The 18,695-nt window shown below is 43.7% G+C and overlaps 1 protein-coding gene across 3 annotated transcripts in view; it reads left to right on the top strand.

Annotated features, from left to right (window-relative positions):
* Positions 1–18,695, top strand: part of LOC126278187 (protein croquemort-like) — a 717,452-nt gene that overhangs the window by 436,574 nt on the left and 262,183 nt on the right. The window contains exon 1 of one of the 3 annotated variants that reach the window (XM_049978099.1): positions 15,395–15,507. The exons of the other annotated variants lie outside the window; for them this stretch is intronic. The gene's annotated coding sequence lies outside the window, so the exon portion shown is untranslated. Of the gene's footprint in view, positions 1–15,394; positions 15,508–18,695 lie in introns of those variants that run through there. 3 annotated transcript variants of the gene reach the window in all.

Genomic DNA, 18,695 nt, shown 5'->3' with positions numbered 1-18,695 from the left:
ACGTGAAATCTCCTAAAATAAATCACTCACAAAGCTCAAACTTTCCAAAATACTCAACACGGTAGTCGCTTTTCATCAACTACAGGAGAGCCGATCAAATGAGCAGATTTCTTCATTTTGGTAGAAATTTGATCAGCACGAATGTGAAGACAGCTTCAGATTGAATATATGGACTCAAATATGCGTGGCACAGAGCCCTACTCAAACGCGCGAGAAATGCTGAATTCCTATTGGCTAGTATGTTAAGCAGCCAATAAGATCATCTCAAGCATTTCTATACTCGTAGTATTTTTAATGCCAGCCAGCCAGATTACCACACGTAATTTAGAGCAGAAATTTCGTAGTTCCGAAAGTAAATAAAATTCAACAAAAACAAAATACGATACCTTTCCACAAAATAAATTTCTAATAAATTTAATACCAACGCCCCTTCTGGCTGCCTTTTACAAAATCAGTCTCACTCGGACATACGTCACAAATTTCCCCATTACACAACAACTTTATCAAGCTTACATTTACATAATTTTAATAAAATATCACATTGTCACTCTACGTATGCCCTCAATTTACTCTCTCAGTCTCTCCAAAACACTCACACAATAAAACACTGCGAAATAGTGATTTTCCAATGTAGTGTTACTTACGTCATTAATCTGTGGCAATGAAACTAGAGAAAATTCCAGAAATTTACGTTTTATCAACCTATCTTCTTGATCGTAGTTTCAAGTGATACTAGGATGAATATATTACAGTACCTGACTCGGTTTGACAATGCTATCACAGCTATTATGTGTTTTAGACAAAAATTTATCTCTCTAAAGTATGGGAGTAATTGATTTAAAATTTAAGTAGTATGGTTGTGTTATGCATAGAATTTGGTACAAGGAGTATGAAAAAGATCGATTAATATTTAGTAGTAGTTCTTCAGATTGATAGAAAGTATGTGTGACATGCTGCCCGCAGCATTAAGTGAAGTATACCGCTCGCCCGGCCCAGTAGCCGGCGACTGCTGTGCGAGCGTGAGAACCAACATCTGCTCCCCTCCCACCTCCGCGGTAAGCTGCGGGTTTCAATGCAAGGTGACAACTCGCAGTGATTTGATATATTAGAACGAAGCATCACAGTCTCGTAAGAAGGGTTGCAGTTTTCTCATTTCTCATTACGTTACGTCCAGGACGACGTGACTACTTGGCACAATATTTATACGGTTATCTTCCGCCGCATCGGTGTCTAGAGGGATCAAAAGAATACGCGGACGTTGGCAGTCCACTAGCAGTTGCTCGTTGCCTCGCGCAGACAGCACGCCAGTAAGTCACTGCAAAACGCACGGCAGAGCTACTTCGTGCTGATATCAGCCTCTCTCAGTTATCTGTCACCAGCTTGCGGAACCAGATAAGAATGACTGTGTAAGGCTTGTTGCGCGTACTAATCTGTCTCACTTCATCGCCAGCAGGAGCAACAGATATGTAGCAAGGTAAATATGAAAAGCCGAATATGGAAATTCGTGCAACAGCATTTCACGACAGCAATGTAGCTTTTTCTCCAGAAACAGTGTTTACTTTTCGTAAATGTCTTAGATGCTGACCTGTTGCGACTCTAGCAGTGGGTTTCTTAATTAGTTAGACGTATTTCGCCTTGCCTATTTGATAAGGAACGCTATCCTAGGAATGGTTACACTAGTGTCTTAAATGTGGTTTCATTTAAGATGCAAAACGATTTCACAGTAACGAAAAATTATTTTCATTCATCTTCTATTTTATAGATACCTACAATACGTTACACTTCATAACGCTTCTTACTATTACTCCAGAAGATATCTACTTACCTTATAACTGTACGCAATCGGCTTCTTTGTGACTCAATTTTTTAACTGATGACCTCGGGTGAATACCAGCTCAACACGCCCACCATATACGTTATTCCAGAGCACTGTAAAAGACCGAAAGTAGTAAATACAGGAAAATATACTACACGAGAACCGATCAAACAAGCAGATACATACCAATCACGTGAGCTAGGATAGAACTGTTATGAATTAGTGAAAAACGTTAACGCCACTCACGGATTAGGCCTTACCTCTGTTCCGACCAGCCATCTGCTGCATGCAAGGCGGTAAGTGCAGCGATCTATGAACGTGCAACACGTCATCTGGCTGCCACCGATCCTTCCAGCCGTCATTGCCTGGTGAAGCAGCTTCTTCTGTTTTCAAGCTCCGCATTTGACCTCAGGAGGCAGATTGGACCACGATGAAGAAAAACTCTGAGAAGGTACCGGGAATCGAACCTGAGTCCTTCCGTACCAAACGGCCTGACTCTTAAACTTTCGGCTATGGTGTTTTATGCAAAGCACAATTCGTGCGAAACGAGTATGGAACTGATTGCGCAAAGGCTGAAGACTGGAAGTCTTTTGGCAAAAGTCTTGAGTGCAAACGTTCCTGGCAAAATGGGGCATAACGGGCTTTGTAGTGAGTAAAAACCGTAAGTATCCGAATGAGTCGCGTACTGCGTCAATCTTCTTGTAAATATTTTCTGGGACAGGTCATTTGTGCCCATGCTGTAGCTGCTATTGCTCAGAGTCGACATCCCGTTATTCACATTTGTTATGTGTTGATACCAGTTTTTTGTGTTATCCTTATTTTTCTTGCTACGTACGTTATGTATAAATCTTTTGAAGTTCGAGTGTTTACAACCCGACAGCTGCAAAGAAACGCTTGGCGCAGTTACGGTGTCTCACTCACACTGCGTACTGCCTGTGACGCCGCCAGGGAAAGCAGCTCTAGCTGAGAGGACTCACAACACCCTAGGTAATGGATACGTCAGTGAAAATAGTCATGTGGAATTGGTAGCCGGGAGTGCCAAAAAGGGAGTCCATCGGCTTAATTGGGAGCATATTTTACCGCAAGCTTCAAGGAGTTTGAAAGTTGTGTCTTGGTACTTGTGCCTGTGGGGTTTGGCATATTTGTACTGTGCATGACGAGGAGAGAGAGAGAGAGAGAGAGAGAGAGAGAGAGAGAGAGAGAGAGAAGGGCGAGGAAGAAGATCGGTGGCGGCACGCAGCCTGCAGCCTGCTCCTCTAAAAAAGGTGAACCTTAATGTCCCTATTTGGCAGACAGAGATCTGGATCAACAGCGTCATATGGCCTCACTCCATGAGGGAGAGGTTCTTAACTTAACGCGGGACACTCGCTGAAAGTCTGATAAGCGTGAACTTTACTTCAACACCCTTTCGCCCCTACCAGTGCAATGCCGCCTGCGCAGATTTCTTCCTGCATCACGATTCGAACCAGCGATCCTTCCTCCTCCCCAATCGAGCGGGACTGAACTGACCTACAGTACCGGCCACAGCTGCGCAACGCCGAGACTAGATAGCACGCTATTTGCTGTGAATGTTTTTCATTTTTCACGGATAATTAAGGCTTAAAAGAAAAAAGAAAAATCGTTTGGTTCAGTAGTTGCAGGGGCAACAGTCTGGATGATTGACTGATCTGGCCTTGTAACACTAACCAAAACGGCCTTGCTCTGCTGGTACTGCGAACGGCTGAAAGCAAGGGGAAACTACAGCCGTAATTTTTCCCGACGGCATGCAGCTTTACCGTCGAATGAAGTCGGGTGATGATGAGGAAATCAGATTAGGAAATGAGACACTTAAAGTAGTAAAGGAGTTTCGCTATTTGGGGAGCAAAATAACTGATGATGGTCGAAGCAGAGAGGATATAAAATGCAGACTGGCAATGGCAAGGAAAGCGTTTCTGAAGAAGAGAAATTTGTTAACATCGAATATAGATTTATGTTTCAGGAAGTCGTTCCTGAAAGTATTTGAATGGAGTGTAGCCATGTATGGAAGTGAAACATGGGCGATAAATAGTTTGGACCAGAAGGAAATAGAAGCTTTCGAAATGTGGTGCTACAGAAGAATGTTGAAGATTAGGTGGGTAGATCACGTAACTAATGAGGAGGTATTGAATAGGATTGGGGAGAAGAGAAGTTTGTGGCACAACTTGACTAGATGAAGGGATCGGTTGGTAGGATACGTTCTGAGGCGTCAAGGGATCACAAAATTAGCATTGGAGGGCAGCGTGGAGGGTAAAAATCGTAGAGTGAGGCCAAGAGATGAATACACTAAGCAGATTCAGAAGGATGTAGGTTGCAGTAGGTACTGGGAGATGGAGGAGCTTGCACATGATAGAGTAGCATGGAGAGCTGCATCAAACCAGTCTCAGGACTGATGACCACAACAACAACAACAACACAATTAAAACCATGCTGATTGTCTACATCAAAATAAACATTAATTTCTGTACTTAATGCTGTTTCAAACTCAGTCAAAGTGTATTCACCCGCTGTCAATGGCCTTTAAAAATTACAGCTGTTCATTACAAAGAATACACAGGTTTACAAGATTTCTCTGAATTACACCACAAATGGCGATTTGGTTTCACCCGAATTGTTGACTTTTATTTCTTCAGAGTAGCATCATCTGTCTGAGCTATGCGTAGCGCCTGCATTATCTTGTTGACCTGCTAGATTTTGCTTATTTTGTAAAGAAAAAAAAAAGAACTGTATTTGCCTATCTCCCGTTACTAACATGCTCATACGATTGCGATCGAATCTCAAAACAGAGTGTATTATTAACCGAGGACCCTAGGACAAGACAGGTTATAATCTTATATGGAAGATGATTGTGTACATAAAAATAAACTTTATTTTTTCTAGGTATGCTGTTTCAAACTCAGACGAAGTATATTCATCTGCTGTTATTAGGAATTACATTATTCAGTTTAAATAATACACAGGGTGTTTGTTTTAACTTGAGGCAACTAAAAATGTTCCAACTGCAAGTTAATATTAGTAAAGAGGACATCTGTCTGTTCTGCAATTGACCACCTTCTAAAAGCTAATCCTGCATGAGCGGAGTCAACTTCGTATTTTCAAGTGAGACTCCCACGTTTTTATTGGATATTCGGATTCTACCCTAAAAAATTCATACAATTTACTCAAACCATTGTTTCCCATTCGTCCGCAGCTAGTGGTCTAGTGGCTAGCGTTGCTGCCTCAGGATCATGGGGTCCCGGGTTGGATTCCCGGCCGGGTTAGGGATTTTCTCGGCCCAGGGATTGGGTGTTTGTGTTGTCGTCATCATTTCCTCATCACCATCATTCATGATAGTGAATAGATTGGACTGTGATAAAATTGGGTCTTTGTACGGGCGCTGATGACCGCGTAGTTGAGCGCCCAATGAACCAAACATCACATTTATCATTTTTTTTTCCATTCGTTGTAGATAGCGCTGCAATCGACAAATATGAACTGTGACTGTTTTCGTAATTAACGACCGATGTATTTGATTCTACATATTTATACGATCTATATGTAAGCCTTTGTGTTCTAAGGTTGCTACTTATGTTCGAAATTTACTTTAGTGTTGCAAAATTTTACTGTACAGTAAGATACGGTTAGCCGTTTCAATGTCTAATTAGGAACTACATTTAACGTGATTCACGAACAACGGCATGGATGTGATAGTGTTCTGTTCCCATCGGGATGCTTGATGTTTGTGAAATCGCTCGTCTCTCACCATTGAGGTGAGCCCCCTTGTCTCTCACCATAATTTCAGTTCATGATAAACGCTGCTACTTACGATCTTCCATTTCGATACATTTATTAATTCGTGCGTGGAATGGACGTACACAACTTAAAACCATTATTAATTACAGTTATGATGAGAAGCAAGTCGACTCACCGACTTCATGGATCCCAATGGTGAGAGGCAAGGGCACTTACCGATATCAAGCATCAACACTCGTCGACCATAGCGCCATCTACCATGGATACAAAACCATACTTTAAGAATAAGAATGGAGGCCTCCCATTTTAAAATAGAAAGCTGACTCCGCCCACGCAAGAGGGGTGGTTATGACGTGAACAGTTGTAGCACGGACTGATGTCTGCGTTACTAATATTAACTTTTCACCTAGAACACTTTTTTCGTACGATGCGTTATTTTCGAGATATTTAGTTGTGTCAAGTGAAAACAAACACCCTGTCTAGTTATTTCTGTAACACAATGGATAAGAAAGTTTCAGATACTACCTGCTGAGTCCTACACAAGTTCCAGACCACAGCCACACGTAGGAGAGCGTGGAGCTGCCTAGTACTCAGCTACAACTGGGTTAAGGCTAGGCTTCAATTGAAGGCGCGCGAGCCAACACCTGCTTCATGCTTCCGACTTGCGTCATGCAAATAGTTCGCAAGTGAATGTCTATCCGCCAACAGCACATAAAACTGGGACGCCTCATCCCTTAGTTTCTGATCAGAAACACAAATTTGTGCAGCGAAGTGAGTGTCCAAGCCACAGCAACACAGCAACACGCAGAATTCGCAAATGAGCAGGAGAAATCCTCAACCCAGCAACACAAAAATACGTTCGGCACCAAACTGTCACAGCTCAGGACTAGCCAAATATTACAATGATGACATGGTCCACTGATTTAGTCCTGCGGCTGTTTTCGGCTGGCAATCACAGAACACACACAATGTAAAATAAAAGAAAAAATAACCACTGAGTATGCCACCGCTGTGTTGAAATATAGTGGGTGGATGTTAAAAGAAGACAATAACTTCGAGTACTTCCAAAAAGGCAGACCCATCCTTAATTTATTAATCCTTTTACAGACTTTAGAAATTTCATTTTCGCTGTTTGTATGCGGCTTTCATCCCTCCCTTTCATTATTCATGTTTCGCTTCCATAAAGCAGAGCAGGACAGGCATTACACTATAGAGTCTGAGTTGGGCGTTTTTTAATGTTCTTATGATGTCGCATATTAATTGGGGCTCATGTAATTTAAGATCATGTCTCTGTTGTCTTGAAAAGATATATACAGATAGCTAAAGTAAGAGACTTGTTCAGTTAGTTGGTTATTCATCAAACCTCTTAGGAGGTTTCCACCTAAGAAAGCCATCATCGTTGATTTGGTAATGGAGATACATTATACTGATTTGAGCAGAGGCGCAACTTATGCAAAGCTCTTAGCAGTGCATCCTCTGTACTCTCTATTAGTAGCAGGTCGTCACCAGATAGTAGCGCATTAATTAATTCGCTCTGTCGTAGGAGTTAAAAGTGTACTTTGCCACATACGAGTAGCGTCGTCTAAATACATATTAAACTTTGTCGGAGATAGGGTATATCCTTGTCTTACTCTTTGATTTTTAATTACTATCTGCTGCTCTCATCCTTTTTGCAGTACTACTTGTGTGTTAAAATACAGGCCCTTTATTCCTGGTATAAAATGTTTAGGGTATCTATGTCTTTTTAAAATTTCCCAAATTTCGTGTCTACCTTGTCGAATGAATTTTCAAAATCGACGAACGTGATACATGTCGGAAGGTTATATTGCCCCGCTTCTTCAGTATTCTATTTTATTATATGTACATTATCGGAGACCCTCCTTTGTTAAACTAATTTTGAACTTCAGATAACTTGACCTTTACTATGGGCTACATAGGCTACAAAAGAGCATTAATTATCTTAGTATATATTTTGTATCCTGTGTTCAAGATACATATTCCTGTGTATTTTTTGTGCTGCTACTACCTCCTTTCCTGAAAATGTCTGCTCCGGTATCCTGTTCCCAAGCCGGCACATATTTATCAAATGCAGACGGCGGTATTTCATTAGTATTCATCCGTATTTCAGTAGCCTTGCAATATTTCCTTCTGAAGCGGGTCCATTTATCTTTTTTTGTTTACCTCAATGCTTCTTTGAACTCTTCTGTAGTCATGGGATATAAGCCTTTTGTTTCTATAATCTCCTGTTCTCCCACCACCTGATTGTCATTGCACCCGAGATATCTGTACTACTCACTCAATCGTGAATTTATGTTACACCAATCTTCATGGTATCCCTGACTTGTTCAAATTTCAGAACAATTTATAAGACCATACGCCTACGTACGTAATTTTCTATTTGGTTGACAAACTATTTCAACTTTTCCTATGTATTTTACTTGAAAATTTTCTGTTAATAAATGATTGTAAATTGTTGCTAATCTGTGTTGCTACCTTTTTGCCATAGCTGCTGCATAACCAAGTTTGGTCCTTTGAAAAGGCTGTGTAATTGTCGTGTGTAAGCAGGACACATCGTAACAGCAGATACATTCTGAGTTAGGGGTTACCTTTCCACCAAAATTCTATGTTTGACACCATATGTATTTAATGAATACAACATTATCCATATGGCTTTATGTGGTGTCATTTGCCAAAGCCTCATTCCATTGTCTCAAACTGTTCATGCCGCGCGGGATTAGCCGAGCGGTCTCAGGCGCTGCAGTCAGGGACTGTGCGGCTGATCCCGGCGGAGGTTCGATTCCTACCGAAGCACGACTCACGCCCGGTACTCACAGCTTTACTTCTGCCAGCATCTCGTCTCCTACCTTCCAGTCGTGCTTCGGTAGCTCACATGGCAGAGCACTTGCTCGCGAAAGGCAAAGGTTCCGAGTTCGAGTCTCGGCCGGGCACACAGTTTTAATCTGCCAGGAAGTTTCAGTTTGTTGTCTCTCTGTCTGTCCGTCTGTTAAGACCTTCCTTTTCTGAGGAACGGGTAGAGATCTCAAGATGAAAAAACCAAACTCCGCCCAAACACGCAATGAGGGCCCAACGGTACGATAAATTACGAACTCTGCTCGAAGTGTTAGAAATATGTAGAGTGCTGTCTGAAATAATTTGACGGTGGATGTGTTAACAATGCATGGACATACTGCAGAGTCATCTATCCATAATCACAATGATACTTGCACAGTGGGGAGGGGGTGGCTCAGCTATGATACCGACACTCGGAAACATGCTGTCACACCATTGGTCGGTGTTGAAATTACTGTAAAATTGTTCACAAAATCAAATGTAATGCTTATTATTTCAGTACATCGGGGGTTTCTTTTCCATACCATCCGTCCACTGGTGCGCTATTGGTTACCACATAATGATTGACTGCCATCGCTTCTTTGAGTTGGAGAAAGAGTTTTGGTGGATGGACACACCTTCCGGGGACGGATAGCACCGAAACAGTGATCGTGTACATGATTGAAGTATGAGGAATCAGTCGAAATGGAACACGGAGCCATCAGCTATTCCATGACTGTGATAGTTTAAATGTAGAGGGCATCAATTACTTTCGGACAGTGGGTTGGAAACTCCCCATAACGCCGCCAAACTCTTCCATTTTACTTATGTTGTAACTGTCTTTTATTTAAAATCATCCAGTGTGTGCCTCATGTTATGGTAAGTGCAGTAACAACATGATTTACACCATGCGACGTCTAATTTTCTCCGAGAGGCAATGTATCAGAATGTGTTAATATCAGTTTAGAACCTGACACAGACCTCGAAGTCATGGTGGAAAAACAAAATGTATGGCAGTGCACAAAGCGTGTTTGAGCAGAAAAAAAACAATATTTCAAACAACGACACAGGGTCACAGGGAGCGCCTTTGCGACTTACAGTATAGTCTGTGGGATACGGCCATCCTCCTACAGTACAGGTGATGAAACTAAACTGGTCTGTGCAGTGGATCAATACCTGTATATTTAATAGGATCTTCACGTGTGCTCAAAGCCGGCACACACGCGGTATTTGTTTCTGATATATTGGAGGATAGAGATGCAGCAAAAATCTTATTGAGTTCTCTGTTGGATGAAGTTAGTGGAGCCTTTATAGTTCGTAATTTTTCTCTGGTGGATGGTACAGAATAACGATGATAGAATCTCGGGGGTGATAGACGTGAATGGGCTCTGAAGGATGTGGATGTGTAGTACCTGTTTGTAGTTGGGAGAAGAACCGCAATGCACTAGCAAAATCTACGTCCTTCTCCCAGTTCCCGTCCTGTCTTTTATACTGCCTCATATTGCAGGAGCAGGCTTCGTTTCCATCGAATGCTCAAAACACAGTTCTGTCACAGTAACTCAGGTTCGCTTGTTTCTACATGGGTTGCAGAAGGTGGTAGATATAGCTTTTTCTGACTTCTACTCAGTTCCGACGTACATGCGAACAATCACATGCGCAAAGCTGCAGGGAGCTTAGAGTCTGAGGGGTAGTTACAAGGTGCATAGGGGCTACCTAGAACCATGTTGGAATTTTACTGTAGCAGATAGCTCCAAGAAAGGTGGCTCGTTTCGAGATATGAGTGTGCCAGAAATATGATTCACTAGTGGCTGTAATCCTTAATGCACTTCTCCATAGGATGCAATGCAGGTATGTAGTTGGATGGCAAGAACTTGATTCAAAACATAGACATGATTTCTACTGAAAGCGTAGTACTAGAGATCTGAAAAGCTAGTGTACATTTCTAATGACCTCAATCATCACACCATCTACTACTGTTTGTGATCTTTTTCAATCAATCATCGCCTATAACTCAGTGGGTATATCGCAGAGACAGAATGCGTTACAAATACTGAAGAAATATTAAGCGGCGGAGGCGTGAGGGAGATGCAAATACTGGTTTCCTACCACACTCCTTAGCTGAATCGCTTTCAAAATGCAGTAATTTTATTACGAGATGGCACTGTGGGTGACGTGTTGGTCTGATATACACTTTGGCGATCACCGTCTGTATTCAGTGTCATGGTATCTGTCTGGAAGAAACCACTTCATTCAGAGGTAATGCCATACGTAGATTTATAAAGTCAGTATAGCTTTTAACATGGATACTTGTAAACATCTCTAGAACCAAGACCGCTTGTGACAGTAATATGGTTGCGTTTTTTAACATCTGGCAGTTTGTAAGACACAGTGGTACCACTCGCAAGAAAACTTATTAACATGTCCGCCCATCGTTGATTCTCGGTCAGTGTTATTTCGTATTGTCGGCAATCATTTATTGGCGAATTATCATACTTAGTAATAGGGGGTGCGCTATAAGTTCACCTTGAGCATCAGGCTTATTAAGTATGTGCTTGTGTTCTGACATGTGCAAATGAAATGACTATGTCCAGTCCTAAGGAAGGTATGGATTTGACGTGAAATACTGTTATAGCAAAGGGGAGAGTATGTCGTCACAATAATGGTACAGATATTTCTATTTCCAGAGCCACAGCCATCAGTAAGGTGTATTTCCGATACTTTGCTCATTGTCGAATTTCATTAAATTGAGACCGGGATCAAATATATATGTGACCGATTTCATAGGATAATTCTGTCTAGGGGTGCTTGGCGTGCAGCGCAGGTGTCCAGTAGAGGTAATGATTCATGTTTCCCGTTAACGGCAGGAGCTGTCCGAATGGAAAGGTCAGTTGGGAGTGTAGGAATGTAGATGACTTAACCGTATCGTCCTCCAGATGGCTGAATAGCGAACTAAAACTTAGTATGTGTTGGGTAGCTTTCGTGACCGCATGGCTATCTGAGAAGATTCAACACGGACATGTGTTTCTGCTGGACCATTATTGCCTCCCATGTAAATTGTTCGGTTGACTGCTTCTTCACATTTCGCGTCTTTATGTAGTTGAGAGGACATCGATTGTGGTCTGTGCATCTAGCAGGTGAAAGACAGGTTGAGGACACGTTTGCTGGTTCTGTAGACATGAGGAACACCTTAGTTGACTTTGTAAATTATAGGGATGATTCAGAATCTGTTACATCACTGACATCAGTATTCGCGAGTGGAAATATCAGTTTCCTCTCCTTTTTCGAGTTCTCAGGTAAAGGTCTTTGCAGACAGGATAAGTTTCTAGTTACTTTATGGTTTTCAGTATGCTCCACCCAGCTAAAGTTTAGGATTTCTATAGAAATAATTCCCAGTCTATATCTTCGGAATTATGTCGTGCAACCGATACTACTATGCAAGCGATATTGCTATGTGCTTCATATCGAGAAGTACCGTGGAAATAGTATGATATTCTAGCAAAACTATGTGAAATTACATATGTTATTGTAATCCCAAAGTCTGGAGATGTGTGTAAAACAGCAAGCAAGCAAGCATGCCCGGACCAGAAACAGTAATGCGTTTGTGCTGATGAGGAAGTGAGGCCATCTTTGCACAGCAGTTGTGAGAATGACTTTGATCCAGTGAGGGCAGCTGATCACCCGTTGGGGGTGAATGACCACTTGACCTCGTGGGAAATATCTAGTGCTGCGGTATACCTACAGTCTATGGTGCATGCTGTCTGTCTCCGCAGTATATGTATGAATTGATGTAAAAGGGGTGATTTTGTATGGCACAGGATATGAATTGTATGTTTACTACATAGACATGGTATACGGTGATATATTGCCGTGTTGGAGATCGGTTTCATGCTCTAATATTCAAGCTCCTGTCCTCAGTTGGAGAGCAGTGTTTGACTATATGTAGGGTACTTCAAGGTTCAATTGTTGGTGGAATATGGCGATCTGTGTAAAGTAGTTTTTTACCGCTGAAAGCCTCGTCTGCAGAGGAAAACAAGTCTGATGGTGGTTCCACACCAGTGGCATAAGTAATTCAGTGGGTAAATGCGATAAGAGCCAATCATAATCATTCCTTCACAAGACATCCTTTGTAATGGGGTATAGGAGTCTCAACAAAGCGGTGAGAACGTTATTGGCACCCCTAATCGTACCCTCGCATTTTCCTTGTTCTTATATCGTTAGTGATGTCGATTACAGTACACCAACCCGCATCGGTGATGTCTTTCCAAGCACTACGTCTGCAGGTGCACTATTCATTTTCACACATAGAGCCAGACGCCTGTCCTTCATAACACTTATTTGAGAGAATCTTGGCAGGATGCAACACCTTCCACAAGCACTGATTGTAAGTCTTTGTCAGATAATTCCCTAAGACTGAGGAGAATCGAGACATATAGCCGGTGTGAGTTTAGGCACACAATAATTTTTTCAGGTGCTGTACAGATATAAAAGGTAACTGCACTTTTTGTTGGAAATGTGTGTATGTTGCAGTGCAAAGTTACTGTGGCTGATGTCGTGGCATGATAAGAGAAAATGAATGTGTGTCCTATCATGAGGGTTGTGTAGATTCAGCACATTGATAAGTGCGAGGGTATGAGAGAGACTTTTACGTGGAAAATATGTGTGCTATAGATACTGAGATTCGTTCCAGAACCACAGCTGTCAAGAGGAGACATTACCTGTACTTCAATCGGTGTCAGACTGTAGCAGCAATCGTAATATTTAAGTGTAGTTACACTGGTAAATATGTTTCTGGGTCCCAATATTCTTGTGAGTCTTGTATGTATTTGGTGATCTGTAGACAACTTTTGTGGGGTTTAACTGCCAGTGCAATATGGCGATGTGTAGAAAATAGTTTCTTGCCAGTGAGAGTCTCATGTGCAGAAAAAGAAGGGCATACAGTGCTCCCACATCGGCACCAGCAGCAGTTTGACAGGTAAATTCAGTGACGGATGTGCCACCCCAGTAGGATTGCTAGGAATAATGCTCCCTGTGCTATTCTCGGAAGCATTGGAACATCTCTCGACACTGGACCCGCACCTCAACTATGTGTCACCGTCCCAGCAACGGTGCCTAGGTGAACAGGTATTTCGATAGGAATTTATCAGGTGTGAAGTATGAAAGGGATGCTGCCGTCTCATGCTTGTCGGTCCTGAATTGACTGCTGTGCGTCGCTGGGCAGCTGATGGCAGTGTCAGCATATCGTGGGGCCTGCTGATGCACCTGGACTGCGGTATTGGCTTCAGGCATTGGGGGCCTGATGTGTTTTCTATTAGTGATCTTTTGTTTAAACTATATGCTATCGATTTCATCAAGTGATAGGATGCTACAAATTAAGAAAAACAACCCCTTACATGTGAAGAATACCAGTTTAATTAATTTGGATAATTTTTTTATATCAATGTGGTGTTAGCGGTACAATAGTTAAGGGGAGGGTGTGTGTGTGAGCGGGTGACATGGAGCAGAACAGCAGGTTAAATGCAGAACACCAGGTCAATTTGCGTAATTTTTATGTAAAATGCAGTATAATAGTTTAAGGGAGTGGGTGAGAAAGAAGAATGCGCAGAAATGGCGTTCAAAGGCATGTGGAATTCGAAAAGTATATCATAAAATGGTGGGAGGAGATAACTAATTACTTAATTTGGTATCAAAGGCGGTACAATAGTTGTAGGAAATGGGGGTGACATAGAAAACCACTTAACAGAACAATAGGTTAAATACCTGTCAATCAAAGGAGAATAATATGTTCAGTGCCTGTCAATCAAAGGAGTTTTGCCCGTGATGTAGGCAACCTGTGTCAGCAAAATGAGCTACAAACTGCCTTGTCCCACTACTAATACGCGCTCCATGGTTTAATTTAGTGACGAAGCCCACCTTAATTTGGATGGGTTCGTCAATGAGGAGAACTGGCGCATTTAGAAAACTTAGAATCCACATTTCACAATCGAGAAGTCTCACGATCCTCAACCAGTACGGTGTGCAGTGTCCAGTCACGGAATGATTGGTGCGATATTCCTTTGTGAAACGGTGACTACCGAATGGTACATGGAGCATTTGGGAGATGATTTTATCCCCATTATCGAAAGTGATCCTGATTTAGATAAGATGTGGTTGATGCAAGACGGAGCTCGACCCCACAGAAGCAGGAAAGTGTCTGATGTCCCGGAAAAGCACTTTTGTGACAGCATTCTGGGTTTGAGGTTCCCAGAAAATTCTGGAACGGGCCTCGACTGGCCACGACGTTCTCCGGATCTGAACACATACGACTCCTTTTTGTGTGGCTATATTAGAGACAAGGTGTACAGCAATAGCCCCAAAACCACTGCTGAGCTGGAAACAGCGATTCAGGAGGTCATCGACAGCGCCGATGTTCTGACACGTCAGCGGGTCGTGGAGAATTTCGCTATTCGTCTGCGCCACATGATCGCCAAAGGTGGCAGGCGTATCGGACATTTGATAACCTTAATCCGAATAGCTTTAGTGACGTTTCATGTTGAATAAAGTGTGTAGACTTTTTTTTCATATAGTTCCGTATTTGTCACCCTGTATGCACGTTATTTTGTACGGAACCCTCTGAGCACCAGTGTCTGTCCTTTCTACCGGATAGATTCTTCAGTCGAGGAAGGCTGCAGCGCAGGCGGTGTAGGCCATGTTCCTCCCGCAATCGCACCGCTCCACCCCGTGTGGCGGCTTAGCCGGCGCGCCGCGCGCGTACCCGCAGAACTGCAGCCTAGCGCGGTGAGACTGCCCCCGTCTCTGTGCCGTCAGTCCTGAGTTCCGTCTCCTATTCCGCGGACCCACTGTATCGGACGTTGCGGGGATGGCTCCCGGCAGCGCGGTGTTCCGGGGTCGGAATATCGAGCCGGCGCCGTCCGCTGGTGGTGGCCGCGGCTTACGTAAGGGCCGACGTGTCGGGCGGGGGCCGCGCTCACCATCAGTCCGTGAATGAGCGGACCGCGAGCAGCTGATAGCCCGGCGAGCGGCGGTGGGGGGCGCGCCGCGGCAGCTCCGGCCGCGCCAGCACTCAGTCTGGCGACCGACGCAGCGCGCCGCGACGGCCACTACCGCTCCTCCAGCAGGTGAGTCCAGCCGCCGGGGCGCGCCGCGGGTCGTACACTGGATGCGGGCAGCTTCTTCTTTCCCTAAACCGCCAATGTTAGAAAAAAGCTGTCGAGTCGTACCTAGCTGCGAAACGGAAAATTCTGAGAGCCAGCGAATCAGGTAGACTATTCTTCGCCTGTCGATCCATTAACTGCAGTGAAACGTACGAACAAGTGACATTTCAGAACTGTGTTATCGGTGTGTACCTGATGAAGGGCGGTAAGCAAACCGTACTACTCTAGACAAATGTCCGGAACCACCCTTTCTTTGCGATGGTGTACAGTGCATCTGTGTAGCGAGTGTGTGTGTGTGTGTGTGTGTGTGTGTGTGTGTGTGTGTGTGTGTGTGTGTATGCATCCTTTCTTCTACAGTTCATGTGTGTATGTCAAGTTTTAGTGTATTTGATTCTTTAAGAAGGCGGCAGAGAAAAGAAAGAGAGCGAATCTCCAACCAGCAACAATCATTTCAGCTGACTCATCCACACACTGGATACAGTGATTTTCTTCTTTCATCTCACCGCCTCATAGACTTCCTCACACATCGGAGATCTGCCTCCAAGCTACCAGAAGTATAAAAATCTGTGGTCTTGTATGTAGTTGCGAATTCAACTAGTCAGGATGCCGATCTTCTGCGCATACATAAACAACGTCGATCTGTTAAGTGGAAAGAAAAATACGTGCAAGTGATACCATAAAACGGTCTTACTAGCGTCTGTGTGGCTGAGGGGTAGCAAACAAACCATGACGGTTTGTAACCAAATATTGATGGTGCCTATCTTTCGCACGTGCTATACATAACAACTTCACCTCAACCAACGAAACAGGTGGACCATTTTCTCTGCATTGATCCATGATGTTTTAGAACAGTATTATTCGTACTTGTCTAACGGAAACGTAGTAAAAAAACCGTACAAATATTTAATAACTCTTCCAAATTATCCTTTCTTTTGGAGGAAAAAGATGTCCACCGTCCACTGGCAAGGAATCTTCAGCCGTCCATCTGGAAAGACTTTCTTGTTCCTACTGGTACTTCTCACTTATATTTTCAGAACTATGTAATAATCGTGACCCGCAAAAGCATGTTAAACAAACAAAAGACATGCTAGAAGCTTGTCCGTAACCAACCACTCTTTTCAAGAGACACAGAAACAAATAATTTTTTTAACTGTTGACAGCGACACCTAGAAGAAAACACGGCGGGATTGGCAGTTTTCAAGTTTGTCTCCCGAAGATCTGTCACCATTCTCGTAGACAAACGGTATCTGTGTGGAAGGGCGTTTATATGTACCTATATCTGTATTATGTGTGTAAAGACGTGTGTGCGTGGTTGTGAGCGCGCTCGCGCGTGTGTGTGTGTGTGTGTGTGTGTGTGTGTGTCATTGAGCCGTCTGTATATTCGATTCATTGCATCGACTCATTGCATCATTTGAAGAAGCTAAAATCGTAAAATCACAGTATGCGCCTTTAGTTAGCTAGTGTCCGATTTTTGTGTATTTTTCCCATCGAAGACGTACAGTTGTGAGCAACAGCCTGCTGCAAAGTACTCGATTCCAAGTGTGCAGTAAGTGGAGTTCGCTTCGAGATGTTCGCTCAGAAACTGGACCTGTGTTCACTGATAGTAGCAGTTCCTGTCTCGTTTGAAACTGATTGTCTCTGAAAATGCTTGACACTCGTTGCCATTTCCGTTGTGTCAGAACGTCTTCACGATCCCTGTTCGCGGGCTAGACGGCTGCGAGTGGCGCATCATTCTCTGTAGACACACTGGACAGCCCGCGTCGCTGCAACAGCGAGTTGGCCAACTTCACTCACGGTGTGGTCGTGGCCGCCTCCAGACGCGGCATCTTCTTTCTGCCATTGTAACGCGCTTCTTCGACGATCCTTCTTATTGCACTGATTCCACGCAGCTAACTCGTACATACATAACACTGCACTGCCGAGACTTAACGATGGAGGGTAACATGAGCCCCTGCTACCGGATCATCTACAGCGCTCCAAAAAGATCGTTACTACATTTATTTCGATTTGTAAATAGACAGTGCACTCAATTAACAAAGGTGGACTTGCGGATTTTAGGTTGCGTAATGTTCTTTATAATATGCTTTGCATCTGAGTCTACACGAGCCTGCTTCAGGCTATGTTCCACTAGTGGCGCTTGTTGGCTCAGTGAGAGTCAGATTACGACTCCAAACGTTCAGTTGCCGGTCATTCCCAGGAGCTTTCCTGTCATGTATCGCTTCTGTAGCAATCGAGTCTTCATGTGGAAAATTGTGACGCGCTCCGCTCTCCGTTCCTTACGATCTAGCACAGGAGACCATTCGGCAATGGCTTTATAGATCTTATACTTATCTACTACGCTGTTGTTTTTTTCTGTTGCTGAGAGTGATATTCTGATTACGGGAACCGGCCGGCGTGCGACTTTTGCTCGTGGCTGCGTCCTTGGTTCTCATCGCGCTCACGGGAGATGCCGGCTGCACAGACGAGCCCAGGTGACATCGCGATCCGGTGCAGGCGTCGGGGGACCGCACTGCCGTCTGCAATTCACTTCTCCGTTTATAGGTGGCCCTCTTTGCACTGTACCTGTGTGCAGCACTGCTGGGGAACGAATCCGTGATCTGCTTTTTTATGTTGTTGCAAGTATGGAAGTGATGAACACGAGCGCGGTGGTATTACATCTGAACTCACGGAATTCACCGTCTTTCACTCAAACGTCCTTGAGAGGCGCGATTCTGCTGACGGTCCAGTTACTTATCAGAGTGACGCACGAGATGTATCTCCGGCACAAATAAATGTCCCTCGGCTGCTGCCAAAGTGTGTTAGCAGTGCAGATGGCGTTTCCCCTCGATAAGAAACACGTTGTGTGTTCTGCACGCGTCACTTCGTCTTAGTTCCTATCCTATCTTTATTCCTGGCCTCCCGGCAGCTATTCAGCAGAGGACACGTTATCGAGTTCAGTAGTGCGCTGCATCTCGAATCCGGCAATGTATTCTCGAAGTCGGGTAAATGTACCGAGACTCTACTGAAGTGGAGGCAGCTTTCAAATGTTCAGAAATGTTCAAATGTGTGTTAAATCTTATGAGACTTAACTGCCAAGGTCATCAGTCCCTAAGCTTACACACTACGTAACCTAAATTATCCTAAGGACACACACACACACCCATGCCCGAGGG

This window comes from Schistocerca gregaria, chromosome 6 (assembly GCF_023897955.1).
Source record: "Schistocerca gregaria isolate iqSchGreg1 chromosome 6, iqSchGreg1.2, whole genome shotgun sequence".
NCBI classification, from domain to species: domain Eukaryota; kingdom Metazoa; phylum Arthropoda; class Insecta; order Orthoptera; family Acrididae; genus Schistocerca; species Schistocerca gregaria.
This window is presented reverse-complemented; position numbering and strand designations above follow the sequence as displayed.